Source organism: Heterocephalus glaber, unplaced genomic scaffold (assembly GCF_053883595.1).
Source record: "Heterocephalus glaber isolate CG9 unplaced genomic scaffold, H.glaber_assembly_v1.0 deba00001608, whole genome shotgun sequence".
NCBI classification, from domain to species: domain Eukaryota; kingdom Metazoa; phylum Chordata; class Mammalia; order Rodentia; family Bathyergidae; genus Heterocephalus; species Heterocephalus glaber.
In genome coordinates this window covers 13,842,334-13,856,464 of record NW_028258379.1, presented here as the reverse complement: position 1 = coordinate 13,856,464, position 14,131 = coordinate 13,842,334, and the positions used below count along the sequence as shown (strand labels likewise).

The 14,131-nt window shown below is 41.0% G+C and overlaps 1 long non-coding RNA gene and 1 pseudogene across 1 annotated transcript; one reads left to right on the top strand and one right to left on the bottom strand.

Annotated features, from left to right (window-relative positions):
* Positions 1 to 1,680: 1,680 nt before the first annotated feature.
* On the top strand, positions 1,681 to 2,425 carry LOC101713020 (MICOS complex subunit MIC19 pseudogene; annotated as a pseudogene).
* A 1,590-nt stretch (positions 2,426 to 4,015) lies between these two features.
* Positions 4,016 to 12,888, bottom strand: LOC110346303 (uncharacterized). Its single transcript, XR_002390244.2, has 3 exons — positions 12,173 to 12,888; positions 11,623 to 11,717; positions 4,016 to 7,757 (listed from the first exon to the last, which is right to left on the bottom strand). It is a non-coding gene; the product is annotated as an uncharacterized LOC110346303 (long non-coding RNA).
* Positions 12,889 to 14,131: the final 1,243 nt, after the last annotated feature.

Genomic DNA, 14,131 nt, shown 5'->3' with positions numbered 1-14,131 from the left:
TAGAGAGCATTTGCCTAGCATGCAAGATCTCACCTTAAAATAAAGCAAGACAAAACAAACAAAACCCCAACTCACTCAACAGGCACTGTTCTAGCCTCTGGGGATACACTGGTGATCTAGACCATGAAGTTCTCTGCATTATATCTCATGACAAAACCCTAGGTTATTCGATGAAATCTGTCCAGGGTTAAATACTTGCAATTGATTGAAAAATATTTCAAATATTGTAAACTAATACTGTGCCAAAAACATCTCTGGACCAGAGTCAGACCTCAGGCTGACAGTGTGTGACCGTCAATCAAAGATTTTTAGATGTTTCTAAAATGTTACTTGGCTGAACCTTAGCATCCTCAACTGCTTCCATATGCTTCCCAACACCAATCAAGGAAGTATTCTCATAAAATTTAGGGAAATAATTTTAATTGAGCCAGGACTTGGTGGACAATAGCCTAGATCCTGTTCATCTCTATGAGATGCTGCAGCCTTTGTCACTGACCAGGTGAGGCCCCGATAATTTTCCATACCTGCACTGAGAGACAGTTTCTACAGGGTGGATTTGGAATAGATTTGTGATTCCTAGAGTCTTTTAAGATTATCTGCCCTCTGAGGATATTTGTGGGAGGCCAATTCAGCAAACAGCCTCAGAGGTTAGGATTTGGACCCTTTCATTTTCCTTACTTGAGAATACCTAATGACCTCAACTGCTTTTGGCCAAACAAATGGCAGCAGTATAATCAGCTCAATAATTAATTTAATCTGTGTTAAGACTTTAACATCTCCATGATCTCACAAAGAAAAGGAACTTTAAATTTATAGTGGACCTTCAAGTTATGACCAGCCTGACATACAAACAACTTAGGTTAATTAGGTTAATGGAAGATTCATTTGCCTCTTGTTATCTATAGTGTGTACCCAGGGAAACATCCAGATCTCAGCTGTATTGACTTACAACCAACTTGACTTACAACCAGCCCTCGGGACCGATCAAGTTTGTAAGTCAAGTCTGCTGTATCTTGTAACTATTCAGTTCAGAATCAGTCTCATACTATTAATTTACCCATCAGCAGTTTAAATCAGGTTTTTCACTGGACCACACTGCCCTATAACTCAAAGCTGTTACAGTAAGTCCCCGCCTTACAAACGAGTTTCTCTCTGAGAGAACATTCGTAAATTGGATTCATTTGTAATCTGAACAGTGAATCTTAATACAGTACCCTGGTGAAAGTTCAAAACTTGAATGTTTGTAAATCAAGGGCTTACTGTATTTGCAAAGCTTCAGTTCACAAGTCCTGGTAGTTCACTTCCAAATGCCCTTGAGTTGAGCCTCCTCCAAGCAAAAGCTAAGTGGGGCACATGAGATCTTCAAAACCAGACCATGTGACTGGGGGAAAATTATAGACTCAAGTTCAAATTTCCTCCTCCTACTATAAGACTTTGTAGAAATTACCTTATCCTTCTGAATTTTGGAGTTTTGTGAGTATGTGTGCTGGGGATTGAAACCCGAGCCTCAACCATACTAAGCAAGTGCTCTACCATGCTATATCCCCAGCCCCCAAGTTTTACTTTCATCATTTGTCAAATGAGAAAAATAGCTTCTCCTTGCTTCTTGAGGTCGTGGCCTTGCTCCCCCTGGGCAAGGGAAGTGTCCCGTCCTCCATGCGCGTGTGCACAGGCCCTGAGGTGCTCGTGGGTCCGCGATAGGACTCTGCAGGACAGAGGCAGGAGCCATGGGCGGGGCCGCCAGCACCTGCCAGGTCACCTTCGAGGCGGACGAGAATGAGAACATCACCGTGGTGAAGGGCATCCGGCTGTCAGAAAATGTAATTGATCGAATGAAGGAATCCTCCCCATCTGGTTCGAAGTCTCAGCGGTATTCTGGTATTTATGGTGCCTCAGTTTCTGATGAAGAATTGAAAAGAAGAGTGGCTGAAGAACTGGCATTGGAGCAAGCCAAGAAGGAATCTGAGAATCAGAAACAACTAAAGAAAAGCAAGGACCTAGACCGAGAGAGGGCTGCAGCCAATGAGCAGTTAACCAGAGCTATCCTTCGAGAGAGGATATCAAATGAAGAAGAACGCTCGAAGGCAAACCACTTGGCTAAGCAGCTGGAAGAGAAAGACCGAATGATAAAGAAGCAGGATGCGTTCTACAAAGAGCAGCTGGCTAGACTGGAGGAGAGGAGTTCAGAGTTCTACAAAGTTACCACTGAGCAGTATCAGAAAGCTGCTGAAGAAGTAGAAGCAAAGTTCAAGCGGTATGATTATCATCCGGTCTGTGCTGATCTGCAGGCCAAAATCCTCCAGTGTTACCGTGAGGACACCCACCAGACCCTCAGCTGCTCTGCTCTGGCTAACCAGTACATGCACTGGTTAATCATGCCAAACAGAGCATGCTGGAGAAGGGAGGATAAAATCAACTTTAGAACATGCAAAACTTTAATTCCAGAAGTGGAACACTTTTTTTCTGAGTAAGAAAATAATACACTTAAAAAGAGAAGACCACTAAAGAGAAGCACCCGAAAATGAATTCAACAGAATCATATCATATTTTGATCAACAATAGTTTGAGAAGCCAAGGTCTAGATCAGGAATCAGTCATCAAAGGACACTGTTCTGTTCCAGTAAACCCAATTTATGAAAAAATAAAAAAGAAGGGCAGTGCTCTCCACCTTTTTGTACTTTCTATTCCACTTCTACTGACCATATGATGTGTCTTTTCACACCAGGCTCCACCTTTTGGTGGCTTCACCTCTAACAAAGCTGGGAGCAGGTGGGGAGGCTGAGCTAATTGGAGTAGGGAGAGGAAGGAGCAGAAAAACACAGAGCCCCAGGAAAAAGTGCTGTATGGAATTGCCTAGGCTGTGTCTTACTCATTTCCTCTTTCTTCCTTTTCTTTGACTAAGAGCCATTTCATTTTAACTTATTATGGTGGTCATGCAAGTAAGAGAAAAAGGAGAGAAAATGTTCCTCTTTTACTGGAATGATGTTTATGATTACAAATGAAATAAGACATTTTTATAAATATAAAAGGAACCTTGATTTATGCAGCCTCTAACATTTACTTTACTCACTATCAATAATAAATATATTTTCTGACAAAGAAAAAAATGAGAAAAATAATTATCTCATGGGTCTGTTGCAACGATTCTCAATCCTGATGTATATTAAAATTACTCTTTTTAAAAATGTTACATCCTGAACCATACCTCCAAGTTAAATCAGAACCTCTGAAGACAAAATCCAAACATTAGCGGGGAGATAATAATTTTAAAATCTGAATATTAGTTTTAAAAGTTTCCCAAGTCATTGTAATATGTAGCCTGAGCTGAAAATCACTGATGAGGATTAAATACTGTTATTCATGTGGAGCGGGGGCTCCGTTAGTTTCGACTCATTCCCAATTTAAGTTTCAAACCAGCAATTAAATCTACTTTGAGTATATATTCTAAAATTGTACCACTAGGTGTCAGTTTGACCATATAAGATTGTTTCTAGGAATTTGTGATTATCTGCTCTCAGAATAACAACTGTGTACCACCACCATTTGTCAGGTTCGTGCAGTATGCCAGCCACAATGCCAATAACTCTTTTTGTGTGTGTGTGTGTGTTGCCATTTTTAGGTTTATTTCACAATATTTGATATACCAATAACTCTTAAAACATGTAATTTCTGTTTTGTTTTTTGTTTTTTTGGTACTGGGGATCGAACTCGGGACCTTGCGCTTGCAAGGCAGGAGCCAGAACCACTGAGCTAAATTCCTGGTCCAAAACATGTAATTTCTAATCATATAGAATGTAGACAAGTAGCTGTTGTCTCAATCATGAGGAAGGTGAGAGTCATGAATTCTATGACTTGTACAAAGGTACACAGTGACAGAACTGGAATTCAAGTTTCATTCATTCAAAAACACTGAACACTAATTATACTCAAGGTACTATTTAATAGCAGAAAAATCACATTGTGCCTATGATGATTGTGACTAGGGATGAGTACTGCTTAGGTCATTCAGGACAGATGAGCCCTAAACACAGTTCTCATCCTTTTATCCTTCACTTATAGGTACATTTGAGAAGAAAAGGTCCACACCCCTTTTGCAGTTGTTCTTAGCATCAATTGAGCTCTGTCTTCTAAAGAACTTAAATTCTGGACCAGGAATTTAGCTCAGTGGTTCCACCGCCTGCCTCATAAGCACAAGGTCCCAAGTTCGATCCCTGGTGCCAAAAAAAAACCAACTTAAATTCTGTGTTCCTAACAAGGTAAAAATTGACTCTTAAGCAGTTTCCTGGAATGAGTTTTCCATTGTCTCCAGGTACTATGACAAAATAATAGTTTTTAAGAGTCTGTTGCATAAAGGATAGGGACATCCTAGTCTGATCTGTTTTACTACTGTCTTATTTACTTATTTATATGCTTAGCAAAAATTTGTTGGCCTGGAGTACATATCTAATTTAAAATCAGTAAATATTTACTGAATAAATGAACATCTATTACTGTGTTAAACAGCACAAAAAGAGCTATGAAAGAAATATATAAAGAAGTATACACCTCATTCTGGTAAGCAAATCTGAGTATTTCCTTCCAAAAGTACTACTTTGTTTCTAATAGGTCCAGCTGATTCATATCTGAGGTGGAAAAGACTCACAGGTCTTGGAAAAGATTCTACATGAACCACGGAGCAGACTATTATACTTAATTTGATCTGTGTATTCGGAATCTAATGGCTGCTCTGGAGTTTTTTTCCTGTGTCACAAGGACACCAGCTATATGTGTCTCTGGGCTGTCATTCACCAACCAAGCAGTTTGACAATTAGGATTATAGGGATTACTAGGCTGGATCAGACCTATGATCTATCCAACAATCTCTTACCTTGGAGGAAAGGTTACTCAGTGATCCTCAAAGCTGGTTATAATGGGGATGACTTGGGGGAGCTTGGCCAAAATATAATACAGACGCCTGGACCCTACTTCAACTTACTGAATTGGAATTCCTGAAACTGGAAGAGGAACTTGGGATTCCCACATAGGACCAGGGTTGAAAAATGGTGAGTTCAGGATTCACACAGGAAGATTCATGTAAGATTCTGCAATTCATAAATTTTTCTCTGATCTTTCCTGTATTTTGATTTCCTTCTCTTTCTGAATATGAGTTCCATGCAGTTATTACCTACGGTATGAAGCAAATTTTTTTGGGGGGGGGTCCATAAGCTTATCTCTATTGGAGGTTTGCAAGTGACATTGAAATCCTAGGATGTGAGGATTTGAGACATGAGTTCATGTTGATTTTATTTATCCATGCCATTTATGATACTAGAGACTTAGGTCAGCTCTCCCTCAAGAGCTTGCCTTAGAAGTTATATGCCTACCCTTGAGATTTTTCATTGTTTTTGAGCAGCTCTAACTTTATCAGTGATCTATTCTGTATCAGCTAGATAGTTTTGTCCACTTTGTGCAAGGGCAGAAAAATCGTATGTGTTCTCTGATGTTTGTGATCTCGGATAACTGCTGCCTAGGTCATTCAGAACAGGTAAGAACTTGTCACAGGCATGGATTAAAGGTCTGTTCTGAGTCTAGTTACTCTGGTAGTTTTGAAGAGACCAGGAAGCGATATATACTTTCACTCAAGAGCTCAATGATAAATGTTTTCCTTTGGAATGACAATACAGATGGTTCATGAGAGCAGAAGAAGGACTGCAGTGAAAGTACCTGAGATTTTTCATTGTTTACAAGCAGCTCTAACTTTATCAGGTAATCTATTCTGCATCGGCTAGATAGTTTTGTCCACTTTGTACAAGGTATAGTATACAAGGGGATAAATAGAGAAGGAGAATACCAGGGTCATGTACTTGGCAATTAGAACGAAAAAGGATTTGGCTTAAGCATATCATGTTCCTTTTATTTTTTTTTAAGGCTGATCTTCTGAAAATAGGGGGCCATACTTAGGGTGATCATTTTGGAATTTCCTTGTATCCTTCAGCAAGTCAGAGTAGTTTGTTTTGTTTTATTTTGAGACAGGTTTTTTGTTGTTTTGGTTTGGGTTTTTTTGGTACTGGGGATCGAACTTGGAATCTTGCACTTTCGAGGCAGGCACCAGAAACACTGAGCTAAATCCCCAGCCCTGAGACAGGTTTTTTAATAAATTGCCTAATGTGGCCTCCAATTCAGGCTCAAGCAATCCTCCTGCCTCAGCCTCCTAAGTATTGGGACTACAGGAGCATGCACCACTTTTTTTTTTTTTTTTTTGGTACTGGGGATCGAACTTGGGACCTTGCGCTTGCGAGGCAGGAGGCGGAACCACTGAGCTACATCCCCGGCACCCTGCACCACTATTTTTAAGTAGGCTTATGTATGTGTAAAGGCAAAAAAGGACAGGAGAACCAGGCATAGTGGCTCATGCTTGTAATCCCAGCACTCAGGAGGCTGAGGCAGGAGGATCACCATGACCCTGTCTCAAGAAGGGGGGGCAGGGATTTAGCTCAGTGTCTCCAAGCCTGCCTCGAAAGGGCAAGGTCCTGAGTTTGATCCCTGGTACTGAAAAAAAGAAACAAAGAGGGAGAGAGAGAAAGAGAGAAAGAAGAGAATAGGAGAAGAGAATAGGAGAAGAGAAGAGAAGAGAGGAAAGGAGAGGAGGGGAGAGGAGAGGAGAGGAGACGAGAGGAGAGGAGAGAAGAGAAGAGAAGAGAAGAGAAGAGAAGAGAAGAGAAGAGAAAAGAGAGAAGAGGTATTATCAGATCATAGCTTGCACATCATCTGTCTAGGCAAGTTAGGTCTGGCCAGAATTGATCTGCACAGAAAGCGTTTTGGACCTTGGTTGGAAATTTCTATACTCTGGTAGTGAGATTTTTGATTATATTCTTCAGGGACCTCACCACTGACCCTGTTCTTAATTGATACTATTAGAAAACAGATCCCTCAGGACTGGTCCACCCAAGATAAAACTACTGCAGCCTCTGATTCCAATACAGGAGCTCAAAGATGCTCTGGCTCCCCTATGATCAGTGCTCAAAGTAATGACAGCTTTTCCTGGAATTTCCTTTCATCTAGAGATTTCAAAGCATCCTGGAAATATTTGCCCATCCCATAGGCAGCTGATTAAGCCAATCTCTGACATTCATCTTTTGCTTGGAGGTCCCCCAGCTTAAACTGGTGACTGAGCTGGAAATAGTGTGGGCCTCCTGATTCAAGGTCTCACACTGGATGGCCACTCCCTCTCTTCACTTAAGCAGTTTGTAGCTCTCCTACAGGGCATAGCTCTTTATAGGAGCCAGTGTATCAGATTTGCCTGCTTCTTAGCTGTCATCACCTTCCACTGACTGCATTTTTGGGTTCTTCAGTGTCTTGGCAACTGGGTTGTGCCTTAGCTGTCCTGTATGTGGGAACTGTTGAAGAATCTCCAGGGAATCTTCTTGTTATCCTTCATTTCCAATTCTGATTTCCCCATGTCCATTCTTCCCTCCCCCATCTGTCAAAGTACTTTGCCCTCTGGTTCCTCTTCCTCTCCATCCTCATCTACCCAGAAGAAAGAGGAAGAAAGACCATTTCTTGGGAAGGATGGGAGAAAAAGACTGAGGTGACTTTTCTCCTGGGTTGCTCTTTTATTCCCAGGGAGAGGGCCATGGCGGTGAACTTTAGTCTCACAGGGTGGTGGAGATTAGCAAGGCGAGTCTATTTCCATCACCCGCCCTGAGGGAGCTGACTTGTTTTCCATGGAGGAGGGGTGATTCAGCTCAGATCCTTGATTGGGAAATCCATCTCAGAGCCTGAAAGAAAAGTTGCAGAAGGCCAGGTTCTTTAATTTCAGACCAGAGTGTTTACTGGTTTGCAAGAAACTGAGCTCTCTCTGTTCCCAGTGTTGGTGACTTTGTACAGAATTTCCCAAAGGAATGTCCCTGTCCACAGGAGTCCAACAGAGGTAGGCAGTGGGATCCCAAATTCAGAGTGCAGGGATGGCCTACATATACCAGTGGAGAGCTTTATTTAGTCTTACTACACTATTGTGCTTTTACCTACTAATTACTATAACTACTGGTGATCACGATATGATAATTAGGACATGCTTTTTTTTATAACTCCCAGAGCACCAGCCAAAAATAAATGATTGTGTCAAATGGCAAAGCTGCTCCTAGAGACAATTCCTGATTTATTCATTCATTTACTAAATATCTAGCGATCTACTAATGGCCAAGCCACTGGTTATCCCAGTGCTGATGCACTGCAGGATGGGCACACAAGTTTATCCTTGGGATGTATGTATCCAAAGTGGAAGCACATTGTGTATTAATGGGCACAAAACCAAATGGTGGCTGGGAGAGGGGGTGCCAGGAGACCTCCCCTATAATAGTAACTTTAAAGGTGATTTGTAAGATGAGTGGGAGCCAGCAAATGCAGTCCAACTTAGGGTAAACGTATGTGATTTCTAAGATTTCCAGAAAACAAACAAAGTTAAACAAACCCCAAGTTACCTCTCATATTAACCCTCCAATGTAATTACCAGGCTATGCCAATTGTGGTAGTGTCTCAGCTCTGCTTCTATACAATGTGATGCTACTTTCCGACAGTGTCAAATTCTACTCAAGTGGAAGACATAATTATTGTTATCCCACTAGAGAGAGTTTTAATGGAGGAAGATGGCACCAGGGAAACAATTATAAAATCAGGTTCTTCTATTTTTCACAACCAGGTCCAATTCTCCAAGCCCTTAGAATAGTCTGGATCTGTGATAGGAAATATATTAGTCTGTCTCCACTTCGGCAACATCCTTCTTAACTGCTGCTGGACTGACAAAGACACTGATGTCCTTTGCAGGAAACTAACAGGAAAAGAAAGAAAGCCTGCCTCTAAATGCACTTCCTGAGGGTTAAGTGAAATGGCTGCTGCTCTGGTTGTGGTATAGGAAAGGGCTGAATAAATAAATAAATACACAACCCTATTGTGTAGTTAGACCTCTTCTTTCCCTTCTAAAATCAGCCAGCCTTCCAAAGGCCAGACAGAGGACTTGGGTTATTAAGAGGTATTGAAACTTACAAGTCTCCTCTGTCTCAAACACAGAGGAAACAGAATTGGAAAGAGAGAAGACAAAAGTCACCGGAAGAGGAACTTACTATTGGTACATACCTTCTGTTTACTCTCTTGGAATTTTGCCTGCAACTTCTACTTTGAGTCTTTCTGAGCATTAATGTGGTAATATTTGGGAATGTGTCAGGAGGAAAGGGGGCCAGGGTTAGTGCATCTCAGAAAATCAATGGTCTTCTTTAAATCACAGCTGCACCAGTGACTTGATTTGGAGCCAGAGATGTAAGTCATTATTATCTGTGACTATTTATTAAGCTCCAACGTGTAGCACCACAGCAGGTGCTACTAGAGAAGATGACCTTGGAGCTGGATGTTTTGGTTTTGGTACTGGGGATTGAGCCTTGGGGGGGTGAGGCAAGTCCTCTACCACTGAGCTACATCCCCAGCCCTTTTTTTTTTTTTTTTTGGTACCAGGGATCGAACTCGTGTCCTTGCACTTTCGAGGCAGGCAGCGGAACCACTGAGCTAAATCCCTGGCCCCCCAGCCCTTTTTAACACATATAAAAATGTTTTTTGGAGATAGGTTCTCGCTATGTAGTTCAGGCTGGACTTGAACTCATTGTGTGGACCAGGCTGGCCTCAACTTCATGGTGATCCTTCTGCCTCAGCTTCTTGAGTACTGGGATTACAAGTGCACACCACCATGCTCAGTTTAAATTTTATTTTGAGGCAGGATCTTGCTAAATTGCCCAGTTTGGGCAGTTGCCCAGTTTTCATAATTTTCCTGCCTCAGCTTCCCAAGTAGCAGAGGGTTTTTTGTTTGTTTGTTTATTGGTTGGTTGCAGAATTTTTGGTTAAAAATCATTTATATTTCAAGAGGGTACCCGCCTATCTGTTTTATATAGTAATCATGGGTGAGTCCTGAGAAATGACTCAAAGCCAAAATAATGGGGTTTCCTTAATTATAGTTCCTCATTTTCCCTGGCTACATGCCAATCCTCAATATCCTCCCTTATAAGGAAGTCAGCTTGCATCTAGCACTGCTGGGTCACTCCAACCTCTTAGCAATCATGTTGCAAACTAGACTCTCTTCCCCCAACTTTTTAATTGCAAAGTTGTTCTTTATTCAGTCTCATAGTTCTTATTACTTCCAACCCAGGTGTGGAAGCCTTCTCTTAGATGCCCTTTTCTTGTCTGAAGAGCCCCTGTAGGATTTCTTTTCCTCTCATGCTCAGTGGAGGACTGACTTAGACTACACAGTGACCAGCTTCTTTTGAAAGAATGGAAGCCAGGCTTGTACTCTGCTGTGAATAGGAGGTGCCGCTCTAATTAACCTGCCTTGAGGGTTTGGGGCATCCCCTTCTTATTATAGGGCAGGTAGAAATTAGATTGGGTTGTGGTTTGTTGATCATATTCTATAAACCCCAGGTACTTATGGAAAAATGGGCCATAAGTGGAAATAAGACCAAACTTAAAAAGTTACCAGAGTTGCCAGAGTTCGTGACATTTTTCTTCTATAGTTTGGCAAGACAATCAGATAACATACAATAATGTCAATAATTAATGGTTATTGAGCACTTACTATGTTTCAGGCCCGAATTACACATATTATCTCATTTACTCCTCATAAAAGTTTTCCTTCTAGTAGTTAGGAGAGGAAACCAGCCATTATATACATTCAATAATAGTATTAATGGCAATATTAGTTATATATGCCAGTTATAGATTATATAATATACTGGTCCTGTATTGAACATATTCTCTCATTTAATTTTTAAATGAGCCCAACAAGTAGGTATTATACTGTTACAATCCTAAAGGGGTTGCTTTTAAAATAGTGTCTAGTGGTGTTCCTCCTGCTGGTATTTACATCCTTGGGTAACCCCTCTTCTTGAGTATAAGCTGGACCTAATGGCTTACTTCTAAGAGAATGTGACAAAGTGATGAAATGTCACTTCTTTTGGATTATAAAATCCTCTGACCTCTTTCTCTGGCTGGCCTTCTTTCTTGCTTGCCCTGATGAAGTAAGCTGCTGTGTTGTGTCATGCTCTATGAATAGGCCTACAAGACAAGGCCCTGAGGGAGGCCTTCTGCCAACGGTTCCTCTGAGGAACTAAGACCTTAGTCTAAAGCCAGTAAGAAACTGAATTCTGCCAAGGACCATGTGAGTGCACTAAAAAGCACATCCATCCCAACTGAGACTTGAAAGTACTGCAACTTTGTGAGGGACCAAAAGCTAGAGGATTCAGCTAAACTGAGGCAGGATTTAAGACCCACAGGAACTTCGAGATAATAAATGTAGCTTTAGGCTACTTGGATATGCGTGTGGGGGTAATTTGATATATAAAAAAAATTTTTTTTTAAATTTAAAAGTTGGGCTGGGGATTTAGCTCAGTGGCACTGTACCTGCCTTGCAAGCACAAGGTCCTGAGTTTGATCCCAGTAATAAATAAATAAATAAATAAATAAATAAGTTAATGCACATCGTACTTTGTAGATAAAGAAACTGAAGCTGAGACAGATGAATCAACTTTGCCAAAGTCACACAATTAGAAAATGGTAGAGCCAAGTTTAAAAAAAAAAAACACATTAGATTTGAGAGTTCAAGTTTACCTTCTTATGAGGTTCCAAGTGATGGGGACACTGGAATTCTAGAAGGCATTCTACTCTGAGAAATCCTTGGAGAGTAGCCACGTTTCCAGGAAATTCTTTGTGTACATGTAAAACAGGGATGGACAAAAGTTTATTTGGTGCTAAGTACTTTATAGGGTCCACTCCCTGCTGTAGAAGAATGGCTGGTCCACCCACAGATCCGGTGATAGTAACCAGGGGCCCCTTTCAATAGCACAATGGCAGAACTAAGAGCTAAGAGCCCATCCATCTTAGAAGCACTCAAGCTGTTTTACCTATAAAATGCAAGGCAGGTGGATGGGGGTCATGCACTTTTCTTGAGGATGAAAACAAATGTATTTAGTAGTAAGAAGGCATGGTGTGGTATTGAAAAATCAGCAAAAGCCCCGGAATTAAAAAGCAAGTGGTTCTTCCTGAAAGAATAGCCTCTTCCATTGAGTTATTTTTTTCTTCTTCTTCTCATCCATAAAACAGCCTTGAACTTTGAAACCACAGTGGATTGTTCCATCATGGAGAGCATCTTAGTACTTACTTCCTTATATTGGAAGCTCCTCAAATTGGGATGGTAAACATATCTTCTCCCAGAGCTTTTTTGCCAGTGGTCATCTTTATGATGATATGCTCCATGGCTGGCTGTATGAATACGTCCTTCCCTGTCAGCCTTGACCTGCAGCCAAAGCAGAAGGCTTTGAGCTCAGGAAGGATTTCCAGGTGGCAGTAGAACAACAGCCCCATAGGCTAGAGCACTGGCACACTACCCCCTTTTAACCAGTGGCAGACTGCACTTGGCTGGTGTGATTATGCAACCTGGGGTAAAGTCCACAGCCAGGGAGGGGTGGAGGCAGGACTCTAAGCTGGCTCAGCACTCCAAGTGGGCTCCTGGACTCTTGTTCTGATTTTCTTTTCTTTTCTTTTCTTTTTTTTTTTTGGTACTGGGGATCGAACTCGGGTCCTTCTGCTTGCGTAGCAGGCAGCGAAACCACTGAGCTAAATCCCCAGCCCTCATTCTGATTTTCTTTATCTTTCTCACCTGGACCAAAGCTTCTCTCTCTCTCTTTTTTTTTTTTGCTTAAATTCTTTTATTGGTCCATTTTAGGTATACAACATGTTTACATTTATCATTGGGTGCTTGTACCTGTACACGATGTATCTTGATGTATCTTTTCCTCATTCCCTGTGCTCCCTTCACCCCCTCCACCCTTCCCTATTTACAAAGACTTTTTTTCCTTTTCTTATAATTTTTCCTTTCCCTTCTTTCCTTTCCCCTTCCCCTTCCACTTTCCCTACCCCGTTGGGCCTTTTCTTCCTATTTCAAATTATCAATTATTTGTTTTAATCATTTTAATCCTTATTTACATTTTCAGTTTCTCACACTAGAGGAACTATTCAGTATTTACACATGTGTGTCCTATTTATGTCACTTAAGAGTATGGGCTCAATATGCATCCATTTAGCTATAAATGTCTCTGGTTTCTTGTTCTTTATGGCTGAGTAGTACTCCATTTTATAAAGAAACCACATCTTCTTTATCCAATTTCCAGTGGATGGGCACTTGGGCTGTTTCCAAGCTTTTGCTATTACAAACTGTGCCGCTATAAACATGGATGCACATGTATCACTGTGGTATGATTCTTTCAATTCTTTGGGGAAGATACCCAGAAGGGGAATAGCTGGGTCAAATGGGACCTCTAGTTCTAGTTCTTTGAGGTATCTCCATACTGATTTCCAAAGTGGTTGGACCAGTCTACACTCCCACCAACAATGGAGAAGGGTTCCTTTCTCCCCACTCCCCCGCCAGCATTTGTTATTGGTTGATTTCTTGATAGCAGCCATTCTTTCTGGGGTGAGGTGGAATCTCAGTGTTGTTTTCATCTGCATCTCTCAAATGACCAGTGATGTTGAACATTTTTTCATATATTTGTTTGCTGCTTTTATTTCTTTGTCTGAGAAATGTCTGTTCATTTCAGATGCCCATTTTTGAATTGGGTCTTTGAATTTGGGGGGTCTGATTTTTTTCAATTCTTTATATATTCTAGATAGTAGTCCTTTGTCTGAGGTACAGCTGCTAAAAATTTTTTCCCATACTGTAGGTTGTCTATTAGCTCTGTTGGTGGTTTCTCTTGCAATGCAGAAGCTTTTTAATAAGATGAGATCCCAGGTGTTGATTCTTTGTGCTAGTTTCCTTGCTACTGAGGTTTTGTTCATAAAGTCTTTTCCTAGGCCAATGTCTTCAAGAGTTCTACCTAACTTATCTTCCAGCAAGTTTAGTGTTTCTGTTTTAATCTTTAATCTTTAATCCACTTCCATCTTAGTTTACTACACGGTGATAGATATGGGTCTAGTTTTAATCTTTGGCAGGTTGAAATCCAGTTTTCCAACACCATTTATTAAACAGGCTATCTATCCTCCAATTAGGTGGTTGGCTCCTTTGTCAAAGATGAGGTGGCTGAGTGTGTCTGGAGTTGTTTCTTCATCTTCTAATCTATTCCAC